Raw genomic sequence first — 13,725 nt, forward strand, 5'->3', positions numbered from 1 at the left:
CGTGTGAGACTTCCAGAGACCAAGCAGGCTGTGGCCGTGTGCACCACACGGTCGTGTAGCATTTCCAGAGAGCAGAAGGGTTCTGGCCGTGTGGAGTCACACGGCCGTGCAGCTTTGGCAGAGAGGGAACTGGACATGGCCGTGTGAATCTCACACGGCCGTGTCACGGGGCCGTGTGGCGCCCGATTCCCTCCTCTATTTAAACCCTTCTTCATGAATTGAAAGGGGATCTCTCCCCCTTTGGGAGAAAGCAAGATTTGGTGGTTTCCTCCCATTCTTGGGAGGATTTCTGGGCGATTCTAAGGGAGATTTCGACGATTTCGACTCCGGAGCGAGGATTGGATCCGAAGACAAGGCTTCTTCGTAGATAAGTTTTCTCTTTCCCCCTCTTCTTGTTTTCTTGGATTGGGGATTCAAGGAATGCTTGTAATCTCTATTTCTTCGGATTTTCTTCCTCGATTCATGGAGTAGATCTTGTATTCTAGGATTAAGGGAGTATTTGTATGATGGATTGATGTAATCTCTTATGGATTTGCCATTTTCTTGTTTCAATGACATTATCTTGCTTGTATCAATTAGATCTTGAATGATTGATGGTGATTTGTGCTTAATTCTCATTCTTGATTGATTGTTTGGATTTCTTATGGACTTTGTAAAGATAAACTCTCACTCGATCATCCGAGGGATCCACGTGACAGGTGCAAGCCCGTGTAAGGACATTTGAGAGATAATCTTGAAGAGGAAATAGGGATATTCAAGAGAGTAGGATGGATTTTATGATTAGCTTCTTGTATCTTGATAGATTAATGAGTCGTGGGCTTCTACGTTGATATCCAAGGAAGGCATAGTAATAGGTGCACTTCTGTGTAAGGACAACATAGGTTCATGTCTAATTAATCCTATTTAGATACATTTCTCAGTCCTTAGCCGGTTGTCTATTGCAAGAGGGAACCGGCAACTTTCTACATGTTTGGCAATTGAGGGATAAGAATTGGTGAACCATTTACATTCAAGAAATCTTACAAAGAAACCGAAACTCCTAGAATCTTCCTTTATCATAACCCAAAACTCTAAACTCTTGTTTGTTGATCTTTAATATTAGATTTGATTACCTTTACTTTGCTTTTGAAATAATTGGATAGTTGTTTAGCTAATTCGCATTGAGACATTTCTAGTGATTATTCCAGTCCCTGTGGATATGATAATCTTTTATATTACTTGCGACATTTCCGTACACTTACGGAGAGTAACAAGTTTTTGGCGCCGTTGCCGGGGACTGCGCTATAACATTAGGAATTATCAATTGAGTTAGACTAAACATAACTTTTCTTTCTTTCTTTACATTTTCATAGTTGTAACTTTAGAATTCTGTTTCTATAAGCTTTTCTTTTCTTGAATAACATTCTTGACAATTCTTTTTGTTGCAACTCTAATTCTAATTCTAACTTTGCATTCTTGATTTCTAGCACTCTAATCTAACTTTTCTCTGTTTTCTCTTTTGATCTAGTTTCTTTCTTATTTTCTTTTGTAAACATATCTTGTAATTTTTAGCATATGAATTATTCTAGATATTTTTCTTTTTCCTTTTATCTTTTCTTTCTTGTTTTTATTATGCACTTTCTTTCTTGCAATTTAAATTCTGCATTTGCTTTCTTGCTTTTCATATTGCATTTTATTTCTTGTTTTTGATTCTTGATAATTTTCTTTTTCTTCTTGAATATCCATGAGCACTAACATGTCAAGCAGGCCCATGAGAAATTTTTATACACCCTTTTCTGCAAGATTTTTATCTCCCATTGTGCAACCTCAAATTAAAGAAGAAAGTTTCCAACTAGACCCAGAGATAATTTTCATGATACAAGGTCACAAATTTGGAGGAGAAGTATCAGAAAGTCCTTATCTGCATCTTGAAACATTTTTAGAGATTTGTGATTTGGTGAAATGCGAAGGAGTATCAGCAAATGCAGTTCGATTGATGACATTTCCTTTCAGTATCAAGGATAAAGCAAGGACTTGGCTATATTCTCTCTGTCCTCAAAGCATCACAAGTTGGGAACAATTGGAGAAGCAATTTCTGAATAATGTTTTCCCTCCAAGTAGAACGGTGTATATGAGGAATTGCATAACAAATTTTGCTCAGGCATATGGAGAATCATTATTTGAAGCATGGGATAGATTCAAGAGTCTTCAAAGACAGTGCCCTCATCATGGTTTTGAAAAATGGTTGATTTTGCACATATTCTATGGGGGAATTTCTTTCTCAGACAAGACTTTATTGGATTCATCAGCTGGAGGTTCTTTTATGGACAAAAGTGTAGATGAAGCTTATTCGTTAATTGATCAAGTGACATTGAACCTCCGTGAATGGTCGAACAAAAGTTGGATGGAATTTCCCTCAGATATTCAAGAAGTGAAAGCCATAAATGTAAGAGAGCCTGTCAAACAAAATGAAATTCAACCACCTAAAAATGTTGAAATTCACAAGTCACAGAGTGAGGAGTTCAAACATTTGGGGGCAAAGCTTGATAGAATTGTTTCAAAATGGTTTAAAGAAGATCCCCCTCCTACACAGTCAAGATCCAATGAAAAGTGTGATGATGTGGGGTTGAGAAGTGGCAAAAATCATGAAGAACTTCTGAAGAATGACATGTTTAGAATTGAGGAGAAGAATAATAGAAGATCACAAGAACTCAATTCCATTTATCTAGGAAATTCCCAAAGGCCAGAAGTACCTTTCCCTCAATGATTAATCACACCAACATTAGATAAGCAAGTTGGACCTCCTCCAAAAGCTCAAAGGGAATTTGGGAAAAAGGGAGTTCAGTCTTTCCCAGGACCTTCACTAAGGGTTCCTTTTCCACAAAGGTTAGTGGGGGTCAATGAAAATAAAGACTTCGGCAAATCCTGTGACACTAATATGGTTGAGTGTAGATTTTTGAATATATATGAAGATGAAGATTTTTCAGATGAGGATTTTATTGATAATGTAGTGGTAAATAAGTTTTCAGATCTACCTCAAAATTTTATAAGGTGTTATAGTGACATTGAATTTTCAGATGATGAATGTGATGTGGTAGATCAACTTAAAACTGCAAGTGAAGTTATTGATCCTCTTGTTATTGATTCTCCTATTGAGGACATAGATGTTGGTTTATTTTTTGATGTATGTGTTGATGATGATGATATGGAAGAATGTGTAGGGAGCTGTGTTGTGGAAGCAGCATCTCAAGGATCACCACCTTTGTCAAGACAACCCTTAGAGGTTTTAAGAATTGATCATGTTGTGGAACAATGTGTAGGGACTTATACAGAGCTAGTAGAGTCTCGAGAATCACCATCATTGATATCATCAACACCTAAGCTAGAGCCAGAACCATCATTTGATTCAGAGGAAGTCACATCTACATGTTTAGAAATTTTAGGTATTTCTCAACAAAGTAAGGTTAGTATTTCTTGTGATCTTTTGGAAAACTTTATGGAGGTACCTATAATTGACTTTGTTGGATGTGATTCAGTTTTTATTACTTATTCATCTTATCTTGATATGGTTCTAGCTCTATACTATATAACATGCTTGTGGGAGATTTGTTTTTCTTTTGGATGTGCAGATTTCACATGGGCCAATAATTGGAAGTTCAATCTGAACCGTCTTCGACCACCTGAAAAAATTTCCAAGAAGACGAAGATGGAGAGAGTTATACTTTACTTTGTAGCTCCTTTGATGAAAGCTCCCTCCATAATAAGAGCCCTTGGTAGGAGGGTTCTAAAATATCTTACCCCTCCAAGAGCAAGATTTAGATGAATCTAATGAGGTGGTCGAGCTAATGACCTTAAACAAGCGCTTCTTGGGAGGCAACCCAAGTTCATTTTCCTTATTTTCTTTTATGTCTTTAGTTCTTTCTTTATAATAAACATGTATCCTCTACTTAATTTTTCTTGTCTATCTTATTGTTGTAGAATTCAAAGTTGTGGAGGAATGTGAGTATTGGATGGAGGAGTATCTTTAAAAACATGAACGTCAACCATTTGGAGCTCATCACTTGGTAACTTATTTTAAAATCTCCTCCACATTGTTTTTAGTTTTCATTGGGACAATGAAAAATTTAAGTCTGGGGGGATGCATTAGATGCATTTGATTTGCTTTGTTTGTTTTTGTTTTTGCTTATGTCTTGCATTGTGTTTTGATTTTTTGTGGCATACATCTTGAGAACATCAAAACTTCACTTATATGCTTTCTTGGATTCAAGTGAAATGTTAGCACAATTATTGGCTTGATTCATGATGTTCGAATGATGCTAGTAGTAAACTTTGTGTAGTTCTTTTTTCTATCTTGGGAAGCATTAATAAGCTAAGAATCATATGGTGATGAGTTTTAGTTTTGGTTCAACCTTAAGGATTTTATCTTCACTACACTTGTGCTTGATGCTTGAATAGTTGATGTCATTGAAATAGTCATGATTCATCTTGTTTGCTTAGTACTTGGTTTCCATGGTGATTTCTCAACTTTCATTTTGGTTACTGGATGAGGCTCAAATCATTAAAGCTCATTTGGAAAAATCAAAATATCCCAACATGTGTGCTAAAAGTACATTTGTGAATAAGTTTTGCACAATGCAAACACTTATAAAAAAAAATGAACAATAAGGGATATAAAAAACAGTTGTCATGAGTGGAATCTAGCAAGTCACCCCTTTGAGACCGAGTTAGGTTACTGGGGAAATGACTGTTTAGTTTCTCTTGAGATTGAGCACACCTTTGAGACCTTGGGTTAGTTGAGAAATATGAACCAAGTGAACGGTAAGTAAGTGCCTATCACTGGTTACTTGTCTTTCACTGGAAACATTAGGAATTCAAATTTGATGATGACTTGACTAGGACATAGATTGAAACTTGAAGGGTGTTGAGTTACTTTTACACTGCGCACAAGATTCTTATGCTTGAACCATACTTTACTTGTTTCCATGATCAAGCTTGTTAATGAAACTTTTTGATAGAGTTAGGAAAGTGCACTGGGTTTTATGAATGTGTTGTAGAACATATGAATTTAGACTGCAGCATTTTGCTTGAGGACAAGCAAAGGTTTAAGTCTGGGGGTGTGATGTGCATAGATTATATACTCTTTTATGCATGTTTTTACGCACATTTACATACTTTGAGCATGCTTGATCTATGCATTTTTATACTTCCAGCTTTCCTTTTAGCATATTTACTCTTTTGGTTCGGAGATCTGCTTTTTGTGCATTTTCTGTACACAGGAGTCGATTTGGTGAAGAATCTACATCTTTGGGCATGCATTGGAGGAAACGAAGGGAGAAGGCACCACGGCCCTGCACTGGTATGGAGCTCGGGCCGTGTGGAGTTTGGCACCAACAGAAGAGGAAGATGACATGACCGTGTGAACCTCGCGGTCGTGTCAAGATTGCCAACCAGGCGAAGCCTTACATGGCGTGTGGATCTACGGTGGTGTGAGACTTCCAGAGACCAAGCGGTGTGGTGTGCACCACTGTAGCATTTCGAGAGCGAAGGGTTACGGCGTGTGGAGTCTGCAGTGCGGCTGGCGGAGAGGGCTGGACATGGCGTGTGAATCTCACACGGCCGTGTCACGGGCCGTGTGGCGCGATTCCCTCCTCTATTTAAACTCTTCTTCATGAATTGAAAGGGATCTCTCCCCTTTGGGAGAAAGCAAGATTTGGTGGTTTCCTCCCATTCTTGGGAGGATTTCAGGCGATTCTAAGGGAGATCTCGGCGATTTCGACTCCGGAGCGAGGATTGGATTCAAGACAAGGCTTCTTCGTAGATAAGTTTTCTCTTTCCCCCTCTTCTTGTTTTCTTCGATTGGGGATTCAAGGATGCTTGTAATCTCTATTTCTTCGGATTTTCTTCCTCGATTCATGGAGTAGATCTTGTATTCTAGGATTAAGGGAGTATTTGTATGATGGATTGATGTAATCTCTTATGGATTTGCCATTTTCTTGTTTCAATGACATTATCTTGCTTGTATCAATTAGATCTTGAATGATTGATGGTGATTTGTGCTTAATTCTCATTCTTGATTGATTGTTTGGATTTCTTATGGACTTTGTAAAGATAAACTCTCACTCGATCATCCGAGGGATCCACGTGACAGGTGCAAGCCCGTGTAAGGACGTTTGAGAGATAATCTTGAAGAGGAAATAGGGATATTCAAGAGAGTAGGATGGATTTTATGATTAGCTTCTTATATCTTGATAGATTAATGAGTCGTGGGCTTCTACGTTGATATCCGAGGAAGGCATAGTAATAGGTGCACTTCTGTGTAAGGACAACATAGGTTCATGTCTAATTAATCCTATTTAGATACATTTCTCAGTCCTTAGCTAGTTGTCTATTGCAAGAGGGAACCGGCAACTTTCTACATGTTTGGCAATTGAGGGATAAGAATTGGTGAACCATTTACATTCAAGAAATCTGACAAAGAAACCGAAACTCCTAGAATCTTCCTTTATCATAACCCAAAACTCTAAACTCTTGTTTGTTGATCTTTAATATTAGATTTGATTAACTTTACTTTGCTTTTGAAACAATTGGATAGTTGTTTAGCTAATTCGCATTGAGACATTTCTAGTGCTTATTCCAGTCCCTGTGGATACGATAATCTTTTATATTACTTGCGACATTTCCGTACACTTGCGGAGAGTAACAGGACATTATCAACCTAGTATCTCTAGGACACAGTTTCCTTCTATAATCAACAACACACACTATAAGTGATACCATTTCCCAACTTATCGGGCTTATTGATTCATCGAACTAAATCTCACCCTTTGATAAATTAAAGAAATAAATATCAAATATATGTGCTTGTTATTATATTAGGATTAAGAGCACACACTTCCATAATAACCGAGGTCTTTGTTTCTTTATAAAATCAGTATAAAAGAAACGACCTCAAATGGTCTTACTCAATACACTCTAAGTGTACTAGTGTAATTATACAGTCAAGATAAATTGATACCTAATTACACTACGACCTTCTAATGGTTTGTTCCTTTCCATTTTGGTCGTGAGCTACTGTTTATAATTTATAAGGTACTGATAACATGATCCTCTGTGTGTGACACCACACACCATGTTATCTACAATATAAATTAATTGAACAACTACATTTATCACAAATGTAGACATTTGACCAATGTGATTCTTATTTCTAGATAAATGTTTATACCAAAAGCTAGGCTTTTAGTATACACTCTAACATCTTGTGTATACAAGAAAAGTGACGGAAACGTGGTGGTATTTCTTGTACTATACATAGATGACATTTTGCTCATTGGCAACAATGTCAAAGTGTTGTCAAACGTAAGGGTATGGTTGTCCAAGCAGTTTGATATGAAGGACTTGGGAGATTGTGGACAAATTCTTGTGATCAAAGTAATAAGGGATCATAAGAAATGGATGTTGTGTTTATCCCAAGCTTCATATATCGATACTATCCTAGCTCATTTTAGCATGCAAAACTCTAAGAAAGATTTTCTACCTTTTCGGCATGGAGTACCTTTATCTAAAGAGATGTGTCCTAAGACATTAAAGAAGATAGAGGAGATAAAGGTAGTGTAACACCCATAGGATTCCTAGCAATTTTATGAATTATTTTCCCATGATTAAAATAGGCTTTATGTAGATTCTTTCAAAAATAAAAAGGAAATAGAACCAAAAAGAGGCATAATCAAGGTTTGAACCTTGGACCTCTTGTTAGATGCATGTATATGATAACCAGTAGCCCCAGTAGGGGTGTGCTGTTAGGAAGGGAAGGAACATTGTAGTTAAAGGTAAGGAAAGGCTCCCTTCACTTAGAAGCAAAAGTTTGAGTTGCCTTCTTCCTTCATTTAGCATAAATAAGAGAAAGGGAAAGAGAACTTCATTTTTTCTTCTCTCTTCTTCCTCCCTCCTTCTCTCCACCGAAAACCTAAGCCCTCACCTTCACCATTGCCGAAACCAAGCCAAAGGATTTCTCCTAGGGAAACTTCACAAAAGCAAGGGTACTTTTCATTAGTAAACCAAGCGAAAGGATGTAAGTAATCCCCTCACCTACAGTACAAGTAGCTTTCCTACGTTTCTACGCTTAAAAGTTTCTTGAAAACCTAGGATCTTGCCTTGTAAGTTCGGCCACGGTAAGGTTAAGAGGCTAACTATTGTTACTAAAAGTTTTCATGCTTCATGTGGTTTAAAAATTTGGAATCACACCTCCTATAGGTTTTGGCCATGAAGTGATAAAAGGTTTAGAAAAAAGTTTTTGAAACCTAACTATGCTTGTATATGATTTCTCATGATGTATGATCTTCTATATGATGTTAGTTTAGGTATTTCATGCCTTATGTTACTCAAAAGTTAGAACCATGTTCTATAGGTTTTGGCCAAGTAAAGATAAAAAGGTTTAGAAGAAGTTTAAAAACCTAACAATACTTGTTTATGATTCCTCATGATATGTAACTCACCATATGATATTAGTTTAAAGATTTCATGTTTTAGGTTGCATAAGAACTTAGAATCATGCTTCTAGGGTTTTGGCCAAGAAGAAATAAAAGCATTGGAGGAAGTTTTAAAACCTAACCATGCTTGCTTATGCTCTCTCATGATATCTGATCTCCTACATAATGATAGTTTAAGTTTTCATGTCTTATGTTGCATTAAAAACCTAGAGGCTTACCTTTAGGTTTCGGCCAAAAGAAAGAAAAAGGTTTAGAGAAAGTTTAGACCTAAACCATGCTTGCTTATACATCTAGGGTTTCGGCCAAGAAGAATTAAAGGACTTAGAGGAAGTTAAAAAAAAACCTAACTATGCTTGCTTATGTTTCCTCATGATATGTAACCCACTATATGATATTCATTTAGGGTTTTCATGCTTTAGGTTGCATAAAAAGCTAGACCCATGCTTCTAGGGTTTAGAGGAAGTTTAAAAACCTAACAAGACTTGTTTATGATTCTTCATTATATGTAACCCACTATATGATGTTAGTTTAAGGTTTCATGCTTTAAGTTGTTGAAAGAAACCTAGAATCATGCCTTCATGCTTCGGCCAAGATAAGAAAAAGGAGGTTAAGGAGCTACCTAGGGTTTCTAAGGTCTCATATGTTATGTTAGTACCATGAGAACTTATGTTAGTGATTTCCATGTTTTTATGTTGCTTGAAAATCCATGATTTCATGTCTACATGTTTCGGCCAAGATAAGAAAAATGAGGACAAGGAGCTACTTAAGGTTTCTATCATAGAATATGAATTTATGTCACCATGTTATTTGATATGTATACTCATGCCATCATGTTACGATTCCTATGATATGTTATTATGTTATGTGCACTTTATGCCATCATGTATGATTCCTATGATATGCTATATGCACTTTATGCCATCATGATATGATTTCTATGATATGCTACATGTTATGTGCACATTATGCCACCATGATATGATTCCTATGATATGCTATATGTTATGGGCACTCATTGCCATCATGTTATGTTTATGTAAGACTTATGTATGAGGAAAAGCCAAAGAGATGCTTCCCTTAAGTTGGGATTAAGAGCACTCTTCATGATAGCCTAAGAGATGCTTCCCTTAAGTTGGGACTAAGATCACTCTTCATGTTATGACAAGAGATATGTTATGCTATGATATGACAAGGAACATGATATGCTATGATATGACAAGTAACATGATATGCTATGATATGACAAGAAACATGTATGCTATTTTACTTTTGTATGGCTTGTACCAAGGGTGGGCTCCTAAGCGCCCCTAGGTTGATGGTCAATGAAACGGGCCTAGTAAAAGGGATGGGATCCTAAGTTGCCCCTAGGTCGATGGTCAATGAAACGGGCCTAGTTCCTAGTAGGTTCAAGATTAGCTACCGTGGATCTACTTAGGATGCGCGCATTCATGTATGTATGTGGTACAAAGCCGGACCCTCATGTTGAGATTATGTTTAAGTATTTATGTAATATATGTTTTCAAAAGGACATTTGGCATATACTCATTTCATGATACATGTTTTCAAAAGAACATCTTGCATCTACATGTTTATGCTATATAGTTTCCTCTATGCTTTAGTAAGATGCTATTGAAGATATGTCTATGATGCTTAGATGATCATGCTACTACTTTATGCTTATGCTCTCACATGCTATGTTATGATTTGCTTAAGATGAGTATGACACTACTTTATGCTAGCATGTAAGTTTTTTTTTCAAACCTAGATGTGAGTTGAATGAGCATGTTACCACTTTATGATTAATGCACGATTTATGGTTTTGTGAGTAGGAAGGGATCTTACTAAGCATATGTGCTTATAGTTTAATTTCCCTTGTACTGCAGAAAAAGGAAAAGAATGGCTAAACTAAAGGGAGCAGCAGGAATGACAAGGATGTGTGTGGAAGTGGCATGGTGGAAAGAAGATCTATTTTATATTTCAAGACTTATTCATTCTCTAAGTTTTGCTTATGAACTATTTTTCCTACTAGATACTTTTGGATGGTTTATACTTGATGTAAACTTATGTTTCATGTTTTATGCTTGGGTAAGATGATCATGTTGCAAGTAGTAAATATTGAATCAAGTTATATGCACTAGCATGTTGACACTTTTATTATGTTACATGATTTTATAGCTCACATGTCATGTTTTATTAGTATGCTTTTATGATAGCATGATCACTAGTTAGTTTTCTTATATATACTTCCACTGCAATGATTTTATATTTATGAATGCACGTATGTATGTTCAAGTAACCCCGTGTTAGAATGTATACTAAAAGCCTAGCTTTTGGTATAAAACATTTATCTAGAAATAAGAATCACATTGGTCAAATGTCTACATTTGTGATAAATGTAGTTGTTCAATTAATTTATATTGTAGATAACTTCGTGTGTAGTGTCACACACAGAAGATCATGTTATCAGTACCTTATAAATTATAAACAGTAGCTCATGACTAAGATGGAAAGGAACAAACCATTGGAAGGTCGTAGTGTAATTAGATATTAGTTTATCTTAACTATATAATTACACTAGTACACTTAGAGTGTATTGAGTAGGACCATTTGAGGTCGTTCCTTTTATACTAACTTTATGAAGGAACAAAGACCTCAGTTATTATGGAAGTGTGTGCTCTTAATCCTAATATAATAACAAGCACATATATTTGATATTTATTTCTTTAATTTATCAATGGGTGAGATTTAGTTCGATAAATCAATAAGCCTGATAAGTTGGGAAATGATATCACTTATAGGGTGTGTTGTTGATTATAGAAGGAAACTGTGTCGTAGTAATCTAGGTTGAGAATGTCCCCAAGAGGAGCTCATAAGGATTGTCATATTAAACCCTGCAGGTGGACTTAGTCCGACATGACAATGAAGTTGAGTGGTACTACTCTTGGAGCTAGATATTAATTAAGTGAGTTGTCAGTAACTTACTTAATTAGTGGACATTTGTTATCTTAAACACAGGGAGACTAACACACTCATAATAAGAAGGAGCCCAAAATGTAATTTGGGATTGGTGCGGTAGATCAATAATAGTTCTCTAGTAGAATGAATTATTATTGATAAAATTAAGTTGTGTGTTCGGGGCGAGCACGGGATGCTTAATTTTATCGGGAGACCAAAACCAATTCCTCCTCTCGGTCCCTATCGTAGCCTCTTAATTATAGAGTACTATACCCACCTATACCCACCTTCTTACCCATCCCATAGGGGCCGGCCAAAGTTTGGTTCATGGGTGCTTTAAGGTGGTCGGCCCTAGCTTGGGTTCAAGCTTGGTGTGGCCAGCCCAAATTAAAATAAAAGGTTTTTTTTTTAAATTTTTTTTCTTATGTGGATAACATGATTTAAAAGAGAGTTTAAAAATTTAAATATTTCTTTTTATAAGATTCTACAAAAGATTAAGAGAAGAGCTAAATCTCTTTCCTTATTTGTAGATTAAAAGGTTGATTTTAATTTTGGTAAAAACTTTCCTTTTTAACCATGTTCATGATTTAAAAGAAAGTTTAAAAATTAATAATTCTCTTTTATTAGTTTCTACAAAATATTAAGAAAAGATTTGATATCTTTCCTTATTTGTAAATTGAAAAGAGATTTTAATTTTAGAGATAACTTTCCGGAAATTATCCACATGTTTAAAGAAAGATTTAATTTATAAAATTTCCTTTTACCAATCATGAAGGGATTAAAATTATTGGAGAAATTTTTATAAAATTTCGGAAGCAAATAAGGAAGTTTTAATTTGTGTTTAAAATTTTATTTGCTTGGAGAATAGGTGTGGGCCATTATAATTGTGAGAAGGAAAATTATTTTAATTAAATAAATTTTTCCTTTTCATGGCAAAAGAATTAAGGAAGTTTTTATTAAAATTTCCTTATTTGCCAAAACCAAGGATTATAAAAGAGGAGGTAGAGGAGCCTTCAAGTGGTGAACTTCTATTCTTTTTCTTTCCTCTCCTCTTTGGTTTTGGTGGCCGGCCCTATTTCTCTCCTCTCCTCTTGTTGGCCGAAACTTATCTCTTGGTGGAGCTTTTGTTTGTGGCCGGATCAAGGAAGGAGAAGAAGGAGAGAAAGCAAGCCTCGTCTCTAGCATCCCTTGGAGCATTGGTGGTGGCCGAAATTCTTCATCCTTGGAGGAGTTTATTGTGGCCGAAAACTAGAAGAAAGAAGGAAGGTGGAAAGGTGGTTCTCATCTCGGAAGATCGTTGCCCACACAACGTCCGAGGTTAGAAGAGGAATACGGTAGAAGATCAAGAGGTCTTTCTAAAAGGTATAACTAGTAATTTTTCTTTCCTCATCATACTAGTTATTTTTGGAAATAATACCAAATACAAGAGGCTTACGATTCTAGTATTTCGAATATGTTTTTCGATGTTGTGTTCTTTTGTTTTATTTATCCTTGTGATTTGATTGTTCTTTTCGGTTAACCTAAAGTTATTTTAGGAAATTAAATATTAGCTTTCCATAAAAGGTTTTGTCTAGTCGGTGGTGGTTGCTCCCATATCCAAGAAGGTCGTGTGCCTCGCCACGTCAGTACTGGGAACCAATTATGAAAATTAATATTTAATGGAATTAATAACTTAAGGTGATTTGGGTCGAACGTGTTAAGTTTCGCAGAAGACCCAAGTCAAAACCTAAAAGAACGAATAGATTAAGTTTTGGATCAAACGTGTTAAGTTCCGCAGGTGATCCAAAATTTAATTTAAAAGAACACATGGTAGCTAGGAAAAGGTTCAGACCTTTGTACAAAATTTTTGTACAGTGGAACCTCTAGGTTTTCCGAGTAGCAACCAACACCCCGTCCTCCCTAAGTAGTGGAAGGGCGAGCGTTACAGGTAGTTTCTTATGCTTCGGCTATAAGAAGCCTAATGTATGCGATGCTATGCATGAGACCGAATATTTGTTTTACCATGAAAATGGTTAGCAGATATCAAAGTAACCTAGGACTGGGGTGTTGGACTGCCGTAAAGCAAATATCAAAGTACCTGAAAAGGATTAGAGATTATATGATGGTTTACCAGGCAGATGATTTACTCCTTGTGGGTTACACGGATTCGGACTTCCAATCAGATAGAGACAGTAGTAAGTCAACCTCAGGGTATGTGTTTACTTTGGAAGGTGGAGCCATAACATGGAGGAATGTTAAGAAGAAATGCATTTCAGACTCCACCATGGAAGCTGAGTATGTGGCAGCCTCTAAGGCAACCAAA

General features: G+C 36.2%; 1 non-coding gene across 1 annotated transcript; it reads right to left on the reverse strand.

Annotated features, from left to right (window-relative positions):
* Positions 1-2,108: 2,108 nt before the first annotated feature.
* On the reverse strand, positions 2,109-2,214 carry LOC121973899. The gene has a single exon (XR_006109807.1). It is a non-coding gene; the product is annotated as a small nucleolar RNA R71 (small nucleolar RNA).
* Between the last annotated feature and the right edge of the window lie 11,511 nt (positions 2,215-13,725).

Source organism: Zingiber officinale, chromosome 4A, assembly GCF_018446385.1.
Source record: "Zingiber officinale cultivar Zhangliang chromosome 4A, Zo_v1.1, whole genome shotgun sequence".
NCBI classification, from domain to species: domain Eukaryota; kingdom Viridiplantae; phylum Streptophyta; class Magnoliopsida; order Zingiberales; family Zingiberaceae; genus Zingiber; species Zingiber officinale.